Source organism: Pteronotus mesoamericanus, unplaced genomic scaffold (genome assembly GCF_021234165.1).
Source record: "Pteronotus mesoamericanus isolate MK-2021 breed Mesoamerican mustached bat unplaced genomic scaffold, CSHL_Meso_final scaffold_174, whole genome shotgun sequence".
NCBI classification, from domain to species: Eukaryota; Metazoa; Chordata; class Mammalia; order Chiroptera; family Mormoopidae; genus Pteronotus; species Pteronotus mesoamericanus.
The window spans coordinates 13,244,572-13,264,520 of record NW_026555309.1 but is presented as its reverse complement, the minus strand read 5'-3'; positions in this window follow the sequence as shown (position 1 = coordinate 13,264,520).

The window sequence follows — 19,949 nt, the reverse complement described above, 5'->3', positions numbered from 1 at the left end:
TCATTGCCACCTCTTCAAACACCGCAGTGATAGTTTCGGACCTTTGTTTAAATCACCCCACCCCAAAACACAACATAATGATATACAATGTCCTGTATTTTCCATTTGGAAGTAATTTTGGAACTTGAATATTATACTTCTCCCTGAACTAAGAAATAGCAAAAGTTGATCAGGGGAAGTTAAGATGGCAGCCTAGGTAAACCTTCTCACAAACCACATCAAAATCGCAGATAAATTACAGAACAACCATTATTCAGAACCACCAGAAACCAAGCTCAAAGGAAATCCCACAACTATGAGATTAAAGAAAAAAATCACATCAAGATTGGTAGCCAGGGCAGAGAGGCAGAAAGGGCTGGTTCCACAATCGTGTGTGGCAGATAAAAATTGTGAGGGATATCTTGGTAGCAAGGGGTCCCAGCCTCACACCAGGCCCACAAGTGAGTGCCATATCTGAGACCCATCAACCAGGATCACACTGGTGTTGCTCTACCCTGATGTTTCCCTGTGCTCTGCCCAACCCACATTTGGACTCACAAAAGCTATTTCCAGTGGTTTTTCAATACAAATGGCTTGTCTTGGCTTATGTTTCAGATCTTCCTAATTCCTCTCAAATAAACAGCATCTGGCTATAGTGAGCCCTGTACCTCTTGGCTAAGTGGCCCCAGGACTGCCACTAGCAGCAGCTGGTCTTGGTTCACACATTGGCTTTACTTGGGCATCTCCAAGCCCAGTGCAAACAGCAGTCATTTGCAGATCACTTTGTAGCTTATGCCTGGTGGCCCCAGAAAGAACTCAGGCAGTGGCTGACCTTGGTCTGCAAATCCCAAGAGACCCAAGAGTAGCACACCCAGTGGACAGCTACAACGTTGGAGCACCACCACGCAACCACCTCCACCAGTGACATACTTAAAGGGTGGACTCGGTAGGCACCAAAACCTTGTTGAAGTAAGTCCTGCACTATGGAATAGGCCCCTGCACAGCTGATCATCTACAGTGGTCAGAGGTTGATGATTAGTGGTCAAAACCAGCCCATGCTGTTGATTGACCTGGGTATATCCCTCCCATTGACTTGCGAACAGCAATCAAAGCTTGAGTACAAGAGGAGAGCATACACAGTCCACACAGTGGGCACACCTCAAATGCACAGCTTGAGTAAAAGGGGAGGCTTTGCCACTCAGCTCTACAAGACACCTACTACATTAGGCCACTCTACCATGCCAGAGAGTTGTAACAGCTCTATCTAATATACAGAAACAAACACAGAGAAGTTGACAAAGTGACGAGACAAAATAACATGGCTCAAATGACATAAGAGAAAAAAAAACTCAGAAAAAGAAGTAAAAAAAATGGAGACAAACAATCTACTAGATATAGAGTTCAGAAACTGTTTATAAGGGTGCTGAATTAACTTAGAGGAAGAGCAGGGTGAACTCAGAGAGAACTTCAACAGCATAAAAAAGGACATGGAATCCACAAAAAAACAACCAGTCAGAAATGAAGGATACACTAACTGAAATGAGGAACAATTTACAAGGAATCAACAGTAGAGTGGATGAATCCGAGAGTCAAATCAGTGACTTGAAATACATGGAAGCATAAAACACCCAATCAGGACAGCAAGAAGGAAAAAAGAATCCAAAAATATGAGGACAGCATAAGGAGCCTCTGGGACAACTTCAAGCATACCAAGATTCACATCATGGGGGTCCCGGAAGGAAGAAAGACAGAGCAAGAAATTGAAAACCTGTTTGAAAAAAAGGAAGACAGAAAACTTCCTTAACCTAGTGAAAGATATAGAAATACATTCCACAAAAGCACAGAGAGTCCCAAACAAGATCAGCCCCAAGAGTTCCACACCAAGACACATCATAATTAAAATGCCAAAGTTTAAAGACAAAGGGAGAATCTTAAAAGCAGCAAGAGAAAATCAGTTACTTACCTACAAGGGAGCTCCCATAAGACTGTCAGATGATTTCTCAAAAGAAACTTTTTAGGCTAGAAGGAAATGGTAAGAAATATTCAAAGCAATGAAAAGCAAGGACTTACAACCAAGATTAATCTATCCAGCAAAGCTATCATTTAGAATCAAAGGACAGATACAGATCTTCTCAGACAAGGAAAAGCTAAAGGAGTTCATCATCATCAAACCAGTATTATATGAAATGTTAAAGGGTCTTCTTTAAGAAAAAGATGAAAAATATGAATAATAAAATGGCAATAAATACATATCTTTCAATAATTGAGTCTAAAAACTAAATAAACAAAGAAGCAAGACAGAAACAGACTCAAAGATACAGAGAACATTTTGATGGTGGACAGGGTTGGGGAATAGGCAAAAAAGGTGAAAGGATTAAGAAGTATAAATTAGTTGTTATCGAACAGTCATGGGGATGTAAAGGACAACTTAGGGAATATAGTAGCTAAAGAATATATAGGCATGACCCATGGACATGTAAAATGCTCTGGGGATGGCCTGAGGGAGTTGGAGGTGCTGGGTGGAGGGGAGCCAAGGGGGAAAAACGGAGACAACTGTAATAACATAAGCAATAGAATATAATTTAAAAAGAAGAAATAGCAAAAGTCCTAGAGTATTAACATGAACTAAAAAAAAAAATTGTATAAACAAGCAATGATATCAATGCTATTATTGTGCTTCCAGAATAGGTCTCTGATAAGAAATATATATATGTATGTGTTAGTATATATTTTTGCATGTGTATATATGTATGCTATAGTGCTTGATATTTGTTAATTGCTTAAGTAAATAATTAATTAAATAAATAAAGGGGAAAAAAATAAAGAAATAAAGGAGCCACACAGGAATAGATCTGGAAAGACAGAGAAAATAAAACATTTATTTTTGGTACACCTCAAGATGAAAAACAATGTAAGATCTATATCTACACTTACATCTATACACTATATAAAATATCCTGGATCCTGGAGCTGGTCTATTATACTATACTATATGTTATATATATATTATATATATATATATATATTTGTTTGATATATATTGAGTATGTATTTGTTCTATACATCCTACCTGTTCTTTACCAACTTGAAACAAGGAGGATGATATTGTAAGTAGAATGATAAAATTTAAAAAATTAAGAAATTCTAAACTAAGAAATAGACAGAAAAATGTAAAAATAAACTTGTTTTTTTTCTTTTGTATTCCATAATCTTCCTATTTTTGCCTGGCTCCTTCAATCTCTAATTATTTATTCATTCTACAAACAAGTTTTAATTAATAGATGTCAAGCACTATGTCAGATCCTGAAAATATAAGATGAAAAAAACACAGCCCAAGTCTTCAGGAAATTAGATCTCGTGAGGGGAAATGCACAGTCAATAGGTGGCTAAAATGCCCTTTAATAAGAGCTACAATGAGATTGTACAGAACTCTTTCTGGAGGTATGGGAGTTGTCAGAGAGCACTTCTTGGAGGAAGTGACATCAAAGCCAAGTCCTAAAGTTCTAGTCATGGTAAATAAGGGAAGGAAGTAGATGCAAAGGACAGGGAGGATGAAGAGCATCAGTGTTAAGGAAAGTCCAAATCGCTGTGGGGGAGCAGCGCGCACTGCTGCTCGTCCCTGGTCCTGGTGACAGCTGCGGCGGGGACGGAGCACATTGCGGGGTGTGGGAGCGCGGCGCTCCGGGATCTGAGGGTTACTGTCCGGGGCCAGCTGAGATGGGAGCGTGGGCTCTGAATCCCACAGAGCCTGTCCCGGGGGTGTCACGGATGGGGGAATAAACACGAGTTGTTGCAAACACTTCTCTGTTTGCCAGGAGAGGGGACACGGCTCTTCCCTCTAGTGGGGAAGGCCCCGAGCCCCTTTGTTCAAAGGCTTTTACCGAAAAGGTTATCAGGGGGGCCAGGTAACAGGAAGGCACAGGTTATCTCATTACATCAGTATGTTAATGTTTGCAGAGAATAGATGATGTTTTGAAGAAAACAAATGACAGGAACACCTTGATTTCCATGGGTCCGAGAGGAGGCTAGTAAAAGAGAGGAGTAAACATGAGAGCGCAGTAAACATAAGAGCGCCAAAGGGTATAGGATTAGGTTCTGTGAATAATGTAAATTTCCTCCCAGCATAAGCTGGCTATGGTAACTTTTGAGGGAGAAACAAAGTATACTTTAAAGAATTTACTTTTAGGCCTGATTTCCCCTGGGAATCACTGGATCCAGTTTAGGACTGTCTTCAGTATTGTTTCAAACCTGAGCCAGGTGCGAGGAGGGAGCCACCAAGAGACAAGGAGACTTCTTTCAGATAGAACGAGGACTCCGGCCATGTCTAAGCCAAGCCAAGGGGTGCGGGCCTTTTTGCCCTTTCTCTGTGTCCCCCAAGTCCTTCTGCTGCTGCTGCATATACCAGCCAATGTCTGTCTTTGGTTGTTTGTCCTCATGAGAAAATGTACCCGTCATCAACAACCGACCATCACAGGGCCAAGCAGAGTGATGTGAGGGAGGCAGAGGCTGCGCCCCTGCCAGGAGGACAGGTTTCGTCTCTTCAGGGGCCTGTTTTCCCAAGGCCTCCTTGATTATTTCCAGCTTTGGGGCCCTCTTGTCTGTCGGCAGGGTTACAGTTCCTGAAACCAGACAGGGTGTTTGCCAACACCATAGTCTTTTTTTTTAATCAAAATTTAGCATTCTTGAAGCCTAGAATGCCAGCACTGGATGAAGCTGGAAAGGTAACCAGAGCTGGTCACAAAGGAACCTGAATACACACCTAATTTATTTGGACATTATCCTGAATAATCACTCATTCAACATTGAAGTTTGCAAGAATAACTCCATAAACAACAAAAAATATGAAAAAACTAAAACAGTGGCAGCAAAGAGGTATGGAGACAGAAAGAATAAAGAGTTTTAAGAAGTAGAATTGACAAGATTTAATTCATTCTTCCTTCTGTTGGTCTCTGGCATAAGACATTCTCTTCATTTGTCTTTCTTTCCCATTTTTTTTTTTTTTAAACCTACCAGCCTCTCTACAGTCAAGTACATTTTTTTTATACTTTCTCCAGTTAAATGGAGAAAATGTGGCCTGTACATTTACCTGACAGTCCATTATTAAATGGACTATAGTACATTGAAAAATACATTAAAACCTCTGGCTTTAGCAGTGTGAAAAATCTCGCAGCTTTGAATAAGCTAATGAAATCAAACGCTTTTGTTTAGGTAATGTTGCTGTATTGCACAAATAGGCAACATCATTCAAACACAGTTCAATGGAATTATACGATATAGTAGCCCTACACTTAGTAGGTTCAAATTGCTAGAACAGGGAGGAAATTATTATCATGAGTTTCTTAGGCTTGTCTAAGGGCCTTCATTCTGGCTTCTAGAGCTGGCATTTTAAAACCAAGGAAAAGGTTTGATTGAAAAGACACAAGAAAACAATATTTGCTCCTCTATATATACTGGATATTAAAGTGATTCTACACCAGCAAAACAACAGACTGAAAGTAAAGCAACATTTGAACATGATTTTCTTTTTTTAAAAGATATTATTTATATTTTTTATTTTTAAGTATATTTTATTGATTATGCTATTACAGTTGTCTCATTTTTTTCTCCCCTTTATCCCCCTCCATGCTGCATGCCCCCTCCCACCAGTATTCTTCCCCTGCTCCCTGAGTTCAGGCCATGAGTCATTATATAAGTTCTCTAGTTTCTCCAATTCCTGTACTATTCTTAACCTCCCATGTCTGTTTTGTACCTACCATTTATGCTTCTTATTCCCTGTACTTTTCTCCTCCCCTGCCCCTCCCTGCTGATAACCCTCCACATGATCTCCATTTCTGTGATTCTCTTCCTGTTCTAGTTGTTTGCTTAGTGTGTTTTTTTTATTTGTTTGTTTTTAGGTTCAGTTGTTGATAGTTATGAGTTTGTTGTCATTTTATTGTTCATAGTTATGATTTTCTTCTTTTTCTTAGATCAGTCCCTTCAACCTTCCATATAAGGGCTTAGTGATGATGAACTCCTTTAACTTTACCATATATCAGAAGAACTTTATCTGCCCTTCCATTCTAAATGATAGCTTTGCCGGGTAGAGTAATCTTAGATGTAGGTCCTTACTTTTCATAATTTTGAATACTTCTTTCCAGCCCCTTCTTGCCTGTAAGGCTTCTTTTGAGAAATCGGCTGATAGCCTTATGGGAACTCCTTTGTAGGTAAGTCTCCTTTTCTCTTGCTGCTTTTAATATTCTCTCCTAATCTTTAATCTTGGGTAATGTAATTATAATGTGTCTTAGTCTGTGCTTCCTTGGGTCCAATTTCTTTGAGACTCTCTGAACTTCCTGGACTTCCTGGAAGTCTATTTTCTTTGCTAGATTGGGGGAGTTCCCCTTCATTATTTGTTCAAAAAAGTTTTCAATTTCTTGCTCTTCTTCTCCTTCTGGCACCCATGTTGAATGTTTATTTCTTCCTTCTGCTCCAAATCATTGATTTGAGTCCTGATTTCCTCCCCTTCACTGTTGATTCCCTATAAATTTTTCTTTATTTCACTTTGCATAGACTTCACTTTTTCCTCTATTTTGTGACTATACTCAACCATTTCTGTGAGCATCCTGATTACAGTGTTTTGAAATGTGCATCTGATACGTTGGCTATCTCTTCATCACTTAGTTGTATTTTTTTCTGGAGCTTTGATCTGTTCTTTCATTTGGGCCATATTTCTTTGTCTAGGAGCTCCTGTTACATTGTAAGGGACAGAGTTTTAGGTATTCACCAAGGTGGGGCAACCCACATCATTGTGTTGTGATGGTGTATGTGGGGGAGGGGTCTGAGAGGAAACAATGCAGCTTGCTTGACTCTCAGCTGGCTTTCAGTCACTTCCTCCACTACTCACAAGCAAACTGGGGCCCTCTGGTGCTGATTCCTGGGTGGGTGGGTTTGTGTATGTTCTAGGACCCTGTGGGTCCCTCCAAAGAACTCTCCAATGAGGCTGGGAGTTTCGCCTGCCACTGCATTCCCCCACAGGTTGTTATGGCCAGAGGTTTTGAGGTTCTTTGCCTGCTCTGGAACCCTGGGTTGAATGGTCTGTCTCACTCCCCAGCTGTTCTTCACGGTTTATCTGCACGTTGGGGACTGTCTGGTCCACCAACTGCCACCTCACCTGCCAGGTCCTCCAGCCGCCACCTTGCTGCACATCCTCTCCATCCCTCCGATGAGTCTGGATGAATGTTTCTTCTTTAACACCTTGGTTGTCAGATTTCCATACAGTTCAATTTTCTGGCAGTCTTGGTTGTTTTTTGTTTTTAAATTTGTTGCTGTCCCTCTTTAGGTTGTGTGAGGAGGCAAAGTGTATCTATTTATGTCTCCATCTTGGCTGGAACTGAACATGATTTTCAGCAATATTATTACTATGCTTGTGTTTCAGAATAAATGTTTGATTACTACTAAACTTTATTCTCCTAGAAAAACAATCTTTTTCAATCATATAAGCATTTTTGACTTTTAACCAAATAAATGTTTCAGTAGTTTCTTATAATAGATTCATCATGTATTAATGAATTAATCAAGTCAATGTTCTAATAGACCATTAGATAAATTTTTTATGCATGTGTCCATCCTTCTAAACAAGATTTACTTCATTCACAGCGTGCCTACATATTAAAAGCATCACAAATCATAACTTTAGACAGAGTTTTAAGTAAGTTTTAAGAAATGTACATACAAAAATGATACTGATGAATTCCAAAAATTTCACATTTACTTTGCCATGTTGTTCCACTCTGCCATCCCATCTTTAGAATAAATAAATGATGACATTGAAGCCACATGATAAATTAACCAATAAACTTTAAAAAACTATGTATAAAGAGTCAAACAAAAGGAACTTTTGTGTTCATAACTTTTAGTGAATAATTGATGGCATTTAGATATATGAAATATTCTACTAAAATAATGTTGCAAGAAAAAAGGCATGAAACAATTGGCATTGATAGTCTAAGTGATTAAGAAAATTTTACTATAGATATTTGAGGACCCCTTTTCCCTACTGTGAAAAATTAATGTGAAGCTATATTATGCAGATTTCAAATTGTGACATATTTTTCAAGTACTTGAAAAATCTCTTTTTAATATCTCACTCATTATGAAGTTGCAAAAGGACTGCACTTGATAATTTAAACAAGTACTTTATTCAACCCAGTTTTATTTTAAGTAACAGTTTCTGAAAGTAAGGAGATTGGCCTGAGGTCAGAACCTTGCTTCTCTACCACATCCTTCTCCTTCCCTCACCCTTTTGATCACTATAATCTAACCCACTGGCCTCTTTTTCATCCCTCTAAAGTATTAAACTCTTTCTGCCTCAAGGTTTTCATCCACCCCTAGACAACTCTGATATAAAAGTTGGCTGTGAATCTACTTATCAATACAAACAAATCCCCAGGATTCTAATGTGCAGCCCACTTTGAGAACTATTAACAACTTTTTGCGGGCAGAGACTCTGCCAGTTTTATTCACCTCTCTGGCAAGGCCTAAAACTTTGTAACATTCAAGAAATATTTGTTGAATGAATAAATGAAAGTGATCATGGGAAAGAAGCAAGAAAGGAACATAAGAAAAATACATGAATACCCAGCAAATTGATAAACTTCCCATGGCTTCTTTACTTCTCATGGATAAACATTTATGGTTTTCTTATGCAATTATTAGCTCTTTGAGTTCACAAGAGCTTCTGGAGCATAAGAACCTTTGAATAAAGTAACTTCTCTTTGTTAGAAATCATTCACAGAGTAAGAGATTAAGGATGAGCAGTGTTACCTTGATAAATCTTATGAAGATAAAGAGTTTAACAACAAACTTATAGAAAGGTTGTTTATGATGAAATCCAAAGGCCTTATGGCTACCTGTGTAGAAATTGCTCTAGAATGTCCAACATGACGAAATATAGAAACTATAAATTGATTATCATGCTCATATAATTTAATAAGTTAAGACTCAATAATTCCTCTTAAAATGGAAGGTAGCTTCCTATAAAGCCATGAGCTCTCTAGAAGAATATTAATGTAAAATGATGAAGGTCTTGAATAGAAAGAGAAAGTTTAAGTGCATAATTGTATATTCTATTCCATTTGTGTTCCTTCAAGAGGGGAAAGTAAATGCCTCCAGGAAGGAGTCTTATAAAGGAAAGAAGGGTGAATCATCATGTTGAGTCTTAAATTATCTCTTGAATGTTTATCATGTGCCAAGGGCTTTGCTACAGTCACATGATTATATATATATATATATATATATATATATATATATATAGTCTCATTTGATTCTCGAAGTAAATCTGAAATACATGCAACTATTAATCTTTGTGAGGTTAATTGACTTGCTGAGAGTTGTATAACAGTAGGTAGTAGGAGTGGCTCTCAACCCAAACTCATTGACAATAGGATCACACTTGACATGTCTCTCCTCTCTATACTCCCCCGCAGGCCTCCAGAGATGTCTGTGTACCTTATAAACTATAAATCAAATCCCAAATGTATGCCCCTTTTTTGCAGGGACTTTTCTTGAATTCTGTTACTAGTTTATGGATCTGTTTGATCATGAGGGCTAATTCTTTTGGAACAACTTTAATGTATAACACAATCAAAGACTTATAGAGTTGATGATGTAAAACTAGCACAAACTTTTCTCTCAATTTACATATACAAAATTAAAAATCAAAATAACTCAAGTATTCTGATAACATTTGTTTTTATTCTTTTTCCTCACAATTAAAATGTCATTTTAAACTCTCAGCAGCTGAGTGTTTACTATGTTCCAGGCACTTACTAGAGATTCTACATACCTCACTTCTCATTTTATTTTAAAAATTATTCTTTTAATTATTTACTAGATGAGAAAGCTTGCACATTGAGAGGTTATACAACTTCTTAAAGGTAAAAGAGCTAATTGGTGGCAGAGCTAGAATTGAAATATGACTTGTCATCTACTATATCAACTCCATCCCAGGAAAAGTAACCGGACTTCCAGTCAAGATGGAGGCATAGGTGGACATACTTTGCCTCCTCATGCAACCATAGAAAGAATTACAACCAGATCTCAAAAATAATAACACCCAAAACCATCAGAAAATCAAGCTGTAAAAAAGTCTGACAACAAAAGATTTAAAGAAGACACATACATCCAGACTGGTAGGAGGGGCAGAGTCACAGAGATGGGTAAAGGTGGCAGCAGTGGCAGTGGAGTGGACTGGAGAGATACCTTGGAAGCACATGGTTTCAGCCTAGGCCAGAGGGCACAGCCCAGGGTTACAGGGAAGATAGGGCCCTATTACTTCGAGCTATAAAAACCAGCGGGGGTTGGGGCAGCAGAAGAAACTGCCAGATTTTTACCACTTAAAAGGCCAGTACAGTCTTAGGACATACGCAAAGTTACCCACTCCAGGATTCACCTCCAGGGCAGCAGCTGGAAGGGTGCCAGTCATACATGGAAAGGGGATGAAGTGACTGGAAATGGGGTGAGTGTTTGGTGAACCATCAGAAGCCACTTGGCTGCATTATCCCCCCTAGGAGCCCTCCCCACACAGCCACAAAGCAGTCAAGCGGGTTGCCCCACCCACTGGCAATTACCTAATGCTCCATACCACAAAATTTATAGGTGCCTTTTCACATAGGCCATGCTACAAGACAGGGAGTAAAAGAAGCTCTACCGAATACACGGAAACAAACACAGGGAGGCTGCTAAATTGAGGAAACAAAGAAAAATGGCCCAAACGAAGGAACAGAACAAAACTCCAAAAAAAGAATTAAGTGAAATGGATATAGCCAACATATCAGATGTAGAGTATAAAACACTGGATATCAGGATGCTCAGAGAATTCCTTGTGTGTGGCAAAATAAAGGAAGAAATGAAGGTCACACTAAGTGAAATAAAGAATAATCACCAAACCAACAAAGAAGGGAAAGAAGCTGGGATTCAAACCAAGGATTTTGAACAAAAGGAGGAGATAAACATTCAACCAGAACAAAAAGAAGAAACAAGGATTCAAAAAAAATGAGGACAGGCTGAGGAATTGTGTTGTGACTGTTCAGGGCCAGACAGGTTCATGGGATTCATGTATATGAAACGATATTCATGGAGCCATTGCGATGTCTGATATGTCTTTATTCAAGGGTGGATGATTTATGTACACTGCAAGCTGTGTGTCATACTGCATGTCATCTGTCTCCTCTGCATGGCGCCCAATGTGGGCCCTTGCATTCCCCCTCCACGTCTATGTCTGCACATCCAGAGAGAAGCCCCTACCTTCTTAAGTACAGGAAGGAACAAAGCTGGCTATGGGCCAAACTGTTAGGTAACATAGCATGTTTCTGGGCATGCAAGCCCATTTCATGTTACAGGAACCATTCTCAAGGACCCAGTCTCAAGGCTATGAAAACACTACTTTCTCAGATCCCTCAAGGTTTTGCAAAACTGCGTCCTTTAGTTACCCAGACACCTGGGGAGGAAGCCAGACTACCTCCACTTACCCTACAGGAACCTCTGGGACATCTCCAAACATGCCAACATCTGAAATATAGGGATGCCAGGAGAAGAGGAAGAGCAAGAAATTAAAAACTTATTTGAAAAAACAATGAGAGAAAACTTCCTTAATTTAGTGAAGGAAATAGACATACAAGTCCAGGAAGCACAGAGCATTCCAAACAAGTTGGACTCAAAGAGGTCCACACCAAGCCAAATCATAATTAAAATTCCAAAAGTTAAAGATAAAGAGAGAATCTTAAAAGCAGCAAGAGAAAAATAAGACAGTTACCTGCAAAGGAGTTCCCATAAGACTGTCAGCTGATTTCTCAAGGGAAACTTTGTAGTCTAGAAGCGACTGGCAAGATGTATTTGAAGTGAGGAAAAGCAAGGACCTACAATGTAGATTATGCTATCCAGAAAAGCTATCATTTAGAATGGAAGGGCAAATAAAGTGCTTCCCAGACAAGGCAAAGCTAAAGGAGTTCATCACCACCAAGCCATTATTACAGGAAATGTTAAAGGGACTTATTTAAGAAAAAGAAGATCAAAACCATGAACATTAAAAAGTCAACAAACTCGCAATTATCAACAACTTATTCTAAAAAAAAAAAAACAAATAAAAAAACTAAACAAACATCCAGAACAAGAACAGAATCATAGATATGGAGATCATTTGGAGGGTTATCAGCTGGGAGGGGGAAGGGGGAGAATGGGGAAATGGTGCAGGGATTAAGAAGCATAACTGGTAGGAACAGAATAGACAGGGGGAAGTTAAAAATAGCATAGGAAATGGAGAAGCCAAATAACTTACACACACGACCCATAGACATGAACTTGGGGGTGGGGATGGCTGGAGGGAAGAGGTGTATAGGAAGAGGTGGGCAAATGTGGGGAAAATTGGGACAGCTGTAATAGCATAATCAATGAAGTGTAATTTAAAAAAAGAAGTAACTTGATATTTTAGCATTAGTCAACAGTGCATTTAATTCTTTTGTTTGACTTAATTAGTAATTTAAGAATATTTTATTCTTCCCATAAATTGTTCTTACAAACATTTCTCTTGACCCAAACAAGTAGAAAATATTAGAATGGATATTTGAATTTCTAAAACATAATAAAATAGAGGTAAGGAAAAAATTCTCTTACAATTAAATAAGGACATAACAAGGTGCTTGCACGGGCTATGATACTATTCATGTCCACATGGCTCCAACTGGAGATGATTTTTAGAGAAAATCCATTTCTTGAGTGTATTTTTTATCTGATCACAGCCAAGTGTTTTATTTTTTTCAAGCAAAACCAAGTGCAAATTGTGTTTGTTTTTGAAATTATGATCTCTACTTTACAAGTGAAATTCCACACACCAAGTGTGAGTTTATTTTGATAAAACCACATTTCAGATTTTACATGCAACTATAAAATCAGGACATGTGGTGTGGGGTTTTTATAAAAGTCAAAATCTGGTAATTAACACCAAAACTGTTCTTTGAAATTTAAAGTATGGGAAATAATAGAAATAAAAGCTCATGGAAATGCCAAGAATTCCTGCTTTTGCTAAATACTACCCAAATACCACAAAGCACCAAGGTGATGCACATTTTCAATCTATTATATCCTGCTCATTAAAAACAAACAAACACACAAACAAAAAACATTAACTTCTTTTTGCAACACTTTTATTGGTATAAAGGTTTTTCCTGATTTAAGTAATTAAAATTTGAAGTTGAGCTTTACAATTGGGAAACTATATTATAGACTGGACCACATACATGGCTTTTAGTCAAAAAAAGAAACATTGCATAAAATATTTAAAGGTAGCTCCATTGTATCTAAAATAGGTAACTTGGTGATGGCCAAGCAAAGGACACAGAAGTAATTTAGGATGAATTATAGAAAAAACTAGATTTCCAAAGTTTCTACCCTGCTGATAGGCATTCACTTTTGCCCCTATTTGTAAAGCGTGCATGTGTGTGTATATGCACATTTAAAAAAATCTACATTGATAAGTTTGCAGCCCAAAGTAGTGACTGGGGATGCCTGACTTTGTTGACTTCAATAGTGTTTTACCTCCTATTCTCCACTGCCCCTCAACCTTTACACAGCAGCATCCTGCATTTGTTTGTATACTGCACTTAATCCAATGTATGTGATTCTATCCCCAAATTTAACATTTGTTGAACATTAAATATGTCAAAACAGCAGTCAAAACAGGAACAATGCTGTATTATAGATCAAATGTGAAGTGAATAGTTGATACCAATTTTTTGGAAAACAACCAACATCTTTTATTTTGAATAATACATGCTGTTTTTAATAGAAAGTAAGCCAAACCTTTAGTTATATAGGAAAACCATTTTAAATACTCAAGGGAAATTAACTTGTAGTGAAATATCCCAAAATAACTTCTTTGAGATAACATCACCTAAGAGACTAAATGCAATAAAACACTGACATTCTAATATGTGTATGAGAAACATCTAAATAAATAACATCATCAATTTTAAGACATTTAACATTGTCACAATATTTTTATATGCATGTATTCATTACATATAAATGGGGAAGTAATAGAATTTTGTTGGACAAAGAAATGTTTTAAATTGTATTAAATACTTAAAGGTTTTTAGATTTTTTAAAATTACTTATGCTTGAAGATAAAAAATTATAAAATTGGTGTCTTAGGCTTTGTACTGTAAGATATAAATGTATTTCATTAATTAAAGGAACCCAGATTATTTATGTTGTAGGTTTCAAATTATTTGTTCCACCCAAATGGAATCATTCTATCTTCTTAATATTGAGTTTGAACAAAATTATTAAGCCAGACACTGGGCATGTGAAGTAATGCTGCCATCTGGGACTATCAGAACAAAATGTAGAGAGCCAAGCTTCAGCAGCCAAATGATGGTCCCACTGCCCAGAATCACTTACAAGGTCTCCAAGTGGCCTCAGATGTTTAATGTGTTCCTCTCTGGCGGAGCCTGCACAACCCAGAGTAAGCAACTCATCTGTGGTAGAAAAAAATAAAAGCTGGATTTTAAAACTCTTCAGCAGAGTAGAAGGACATTACCACTTGAAAACTTGAGCAGATCATTTCACCTTTTGGGGCTATTTCCTATCCATACAATAAAGATGTTGGATTAGATGATCAGTTCAGTTTGGTTCAAGGAGTATTTCTTCATCACCTATTATATTAGGGGTTGGGGTACAATGAATACGACATGCCTGTCTTAGTGGAATCATCAGTCTAAGGGGAAAAAATATATAAATAGATCAGCTTTAGATAATATAAAATTAAGGGAAACATGCACAGAGCTCTATGGAAACCTAAAGTTTGTCTTATGAATCTTTGCTAGTTATTTTTCTCAATACTTTTTCATCAGTAAGAAGAGATCTGATGCCCTTACCTCAGGCAGGGGGAGAGAATGTTAAAAAGAGTTGGGGGGAGAACATGGGACAACAGCCATGGTTTTTGCTTCCAAGAAGAGACAAGGGAAAAATTGGGAAGAGAAGCCAAGAGAGCTCACATTCAAATGACTTAATTATCTCTCAGCTGGCTTGCGCAATTCTGAAGGGATCTATCTGTCCAACTTGGCCTCTGAGCAGCCAAAGAAACGCTCTGTCTCCTTCCCTAATAAACACTGCTTTTGCACTGAACAAATGATCACGTAACTTTGGCAATCATTAAAGTTGTCAAAGAACTGAAAAGGTGTATTTGACCTTGTTCCAGCCAAAATTTAAAGGATGTTACTGATAATTTTGTATGTTTCATAAACTTTCCCCCTGCCAACTATTTCATTTTTAAAATCCATAAACCCTTCAGGTTGAATTGCTAGTAAAAATACAGTTTTTGATATGCTGTAATTTAATACTGCTGTATTTGACCCCTTTTCTTTACAAAAGTCCAAGTAACCGTGAAGGACTACCTAAGTAGCTGTGTATGCATACATGTTTTCACTCCTATGGATCACTCAAAATAATGATGTACATACACACTGATAATTTATGCTGCTAAGATTCTGTATGGAAAAATAATATCTAAATAAGAAGATTGAAGGTTTTCCTGAAAATGGATAGGAATATAATCTTGGTGTTTTCAATACTTTTTTCTGGCTGTGTGTTGGGTTCACTGCTTCAAAATGGGAAAATATATATCTGAGAGTTGAGGAGAAAAAGTCGCTGCCAAGCACATGTTGGTAAATTGCCAGCTGAAACAGAGTTGTGATGTTGGTGACAACAAGATTGGTTTCCAGAGGATATTTAGAAAACAGAGAGTCTGGCTTTGCTATCACTTCCCTCAGGAAGGACCTGGATGATAGGCCACAGCACATTACCAGCTAGTATCCCGCTTCCAAACATCTGGATTCCTACTCTCATCCATTTAAAAATGATTTAGTCATTGTAGCTTGTTGTTTGCTGAGATTTCAGCCAAGAAAGAAAACACTCAGCCACATCTTCTCCAGACATCTATTTCTTAGCTTGCTCTACCATGGTATATTTAAAAGATTCAAAGGATCTCACCTTTAAATTCCTATTTCTTCTTACAAAAAATTTAACATTAAAATTTTTCTTGGTTTTCTTTACTGTGTACCCTTTCAAATCAAGTGTAAAAAGAAATTCAAGCAGACATGTCCAAAAAAGTGAATGTTTTTGCCTTAGTTAAACTCAAAGAGTTAAGAGCCAAATATATACAGGGTTTGAATTATACAGAAAGTTGATTTACGTGTCACACTATTTTGTGGGTATAGAACAGTGGATCTGTTTTTACATCAGAATCATTAGGGAAATTTTTCAGAATAGATATGCTTAGGCTTTAGACCAAACCTATGAAAGCAGATGAGACATGTAAGATTTGGGGTGTAATTTGACCCAGTCAGTGCTTATGTGGTTGTTTAGTTTGTAATACTTTATAAGTTGTACATTATGTGGTTTGTATATCTCTGTTGTATATGTTTAATTTCATAGTTTTTTTTAAATGTAAGATAAAAATAAGCAAGAAATGTTTCTTACCAAGATCACCTACAAAGATTGACATTATTGACCATGAACAGCTCCACTATTTATTAAACTTTTGAAACAAAAAAGAATATACTATGGTTAATAAACACATCTAAGTGGGCTGGTCATCATTGGTAATCAGAGAAATGCGAGTTAAAAAACTATACTTATGAAATGTCAGACTTCCTTGATGTCCTTCTTACTATTCCAGTCATTTTTTCTCAGTCTCATACACCTCCCCTTAAATTTTGTTGATCTTTAGAATTTTTCCTCTGTGTCTCTTCTACTCGAACTCTATAAGCTGTTATAGGAAATCTCACAGGTTCTAGCTCTACTTTAGTGTCCCAGAGGCACCTCAAAAATAACAGAGTACAACCTGTACTCCCTGTCTCTCTCCTCCAACCTCTCTCTCTCTTCCTGTGCTCCCTACTTCATTGAATTTGTTCATCGATAAAATTTTATTGAGTACTATATTTGAAGTATATTCTTAGAGTACTTTGCTAGTCTCTGAAGATATAAAGATGCATAATAGATGTCTACCTTGTCCTAGCAATGTACTTGAGTTACAGTAGGTACCCAATAAAATTTAAGTGAATAAATTCATCATTATATCCTCAAGGTATTTATAACCTAAGGAGTCCACCAGCTCATATTTCAGAATATAGCTGTAATACTTGGACAAGAATTCCCAATATATGATTAAACAAATACCTATATAAGTAGCATGAAATTGACTAAGTCACTTTGAGATCAAATATTACCTCAGTGATCTGACCTATGTATGGGTTGATTTAGGTTGTTGATTCTGTTAAGGGAACATAGAAATCATGAGGCTTTCATCCCTCTGCTGAACTACCCAGGGTACAGGAAATAACTCTCCACTTAAATGTGATATTAATATTCTAATCAGCAAGATATGATTATTAGCAGGCTCTGGAGCCAGCCTGCTGGAGTCTGAATACCAGCTCTGTCTTTACTAGCAAGTGACTTTGGTAAATCATCTACATTTGTAGCTCACCTCTCACTGAAAGTGTTAGGAGCTGTAATGATAACAACACAAAGGTTGAACAGGCCATTGTGTGCAAAGTTTTTACAACTATGCCTGGCACAAAAATTGATCAATACATGAGAGCTACTCTAATCCATCCAGCAAATATATATTAAACACCTCCTGTTTGACAAGCATTAAGAACACATTAATGAACAAAATAAATATGATTGTTGGCTCCATGGAGTTTTTAGTACAAAAAAAAAAAGAAAAGAAAAAGAAAAAAAGGCAAATAAATAAAAATAAAATATATTCCTTAATAAATTACTATTTGTGTTTTAATTGGGGATCTGTTTCCATTTCTCAAGCAGTTATATGGATCTTCCTTCTATACCTCCCAAGAGAGTATCTAAACTGACAAGAGAAGAACCCCTCCCCCACAAAATGACATTATGTAATCTGTTCTAGAGTTTTGAGTTATAAATGAAATGACAAGCAGCAAATAGCTTCATGGTTCTGTTTAGAATCTAAGTTAATGCTATCCCATCCAAACTGCCAATCAATCTCCTTTTCCATTTCATTTATTTTTTCTCTATTGTTGTAAATAAATACATGGAAAAACAGAGGAAAAAGATGAAAGAAAGATGTTTCTGAAACAGAGAGACAAGAGAGAAAGACACACACACACACACACACACACACACACACACACACACACACAGTCTGTCCAGAGTTGAGCCAGGATATTTAGGGGACAATTTTTTTTTTAATTTAAAACTAACTTGTAATTACTTTAACATATATACCTTACTCTTTCTTTAAAGGAAATCAATTCAAATTACAGTGTCTCTATGGTGGTGAAATAATGTTACTATTTTAAGGTAATAAATACTTTATGAAAAATAAAGAGGGAGTGTAAATGTGTAAGAGAAAACCAGCATTGAGTTTTTGATTATCCTGGCCCTTCAGTGTTCTTTCTTCTCAAAGTGTATTATAGAAAGAAAAAAGAACATTCTCTCACACTAGTCATTAATTATTTATTTTTATGCTTTAATTATTTGTGGAAATTCCTGACAGCTTCTATTCAGTTGGTTCTACTGACAGTAGAGTTTGTATATAAAGGAAAAGAAGGACAAAGTACCAACTCGAGAGGAGAAAACCAAGCTGGCAGCTGAGTGGTTGTGAACTTCATAGCTGCAACTTTAGAAATAATTTGATTTAAGGAGAAGGATTACATAGAAATATTTTAAAAAACGATGCTAATGATACAATTTGACTTCTTTCCTAGGAGATATTTTGAGAGTATTTTCTACTGGTGAAAAGAAGGTAGCTAAAACCTGCTAGATTTAGGAGTTGTCTGTCACTGTGCTCCAAATGTCATGTCATGGCCATCTATGACTACAGGAGACCCTCGTTCATCCCTAGAGAAAGACAGAATTTCATTCTGGTGCAAGGGCATGATGATGATAATATGATTTTCAGGAAAGTTAACCTGGTAGCATAAAGATTTATTTAAGTCCATTCATTTGTTCATGTATTTATTCATTCTCAAATATACGGAGTGTCAAGTGCTGTATTAAAATTAAATGTTAGGTTGGGAGATTATTAAGTAATTTCATTTGAAAAAATGAAGACTTGAACCAGAAAAGTGACTCTATTACTTCCTAATCCTGTAAATTTGTTTATTCAAATCACAAAGCATTTCTATTTGTTTGTTTTGGTACTGGTTTTAGTTTTGCCTTACTGAGATTCTTTTAATCTTTGTTATTTATCTGTTTTCATTTGTTTGTTTGTTTTCAGGTATGATCAATGATGTTCCCCTATTTGTACACAAAGTTCACCCTCTCATCTTAAAGATCAACAGGACTCATTGGCTGTCCAAAGTAAGACATATTTGGAGACTTCATTCAAGGCTTTATTCTTTTTTTTTTAAGATATTTGAAATACAACTTTATCCTGATTCTAAACAAAAAGAAAGGGAATGACAACAACAAACAAGGTTTAACCATTGAATACTGCGATGTGACTGCAGCAGTCTTATATCTGAAACTCAGTAAGAAAATAACTGTGTTCCAAAACAGCTAAATATGCAGGTCCAAAAAAGGAAGTTTTTTTTAACTGTTATGTTCGCTCCAAAGCCGATTCATCTCCTTCAGCATCCCAAAGATCAAGCCCATGTTCTGCTGAGCTACATAATAAACTGGCAAAAATACTGCACTACTGACATCAAGGTTTTATTCTTTTGTTATTATTTCTAGCATCCAAATGAGATCTATCATTCCTGGAGACTATTCAGTTCTGTTCTAGTTACTTTAAACCCAGTATCACTGCTTTTGTAACTGAATAGAAAGGGGATTGTTGTTGTTCTCATTCTACAGAATGAAAAATTGAGTCTCAGTAAGGTTAAGAATCATAGTACTCTATAACTGGTTAACAGTAGAGCAGAGTCTTAATGTGTCTGGCTCAAAAGCCCATGTCTTCAGAG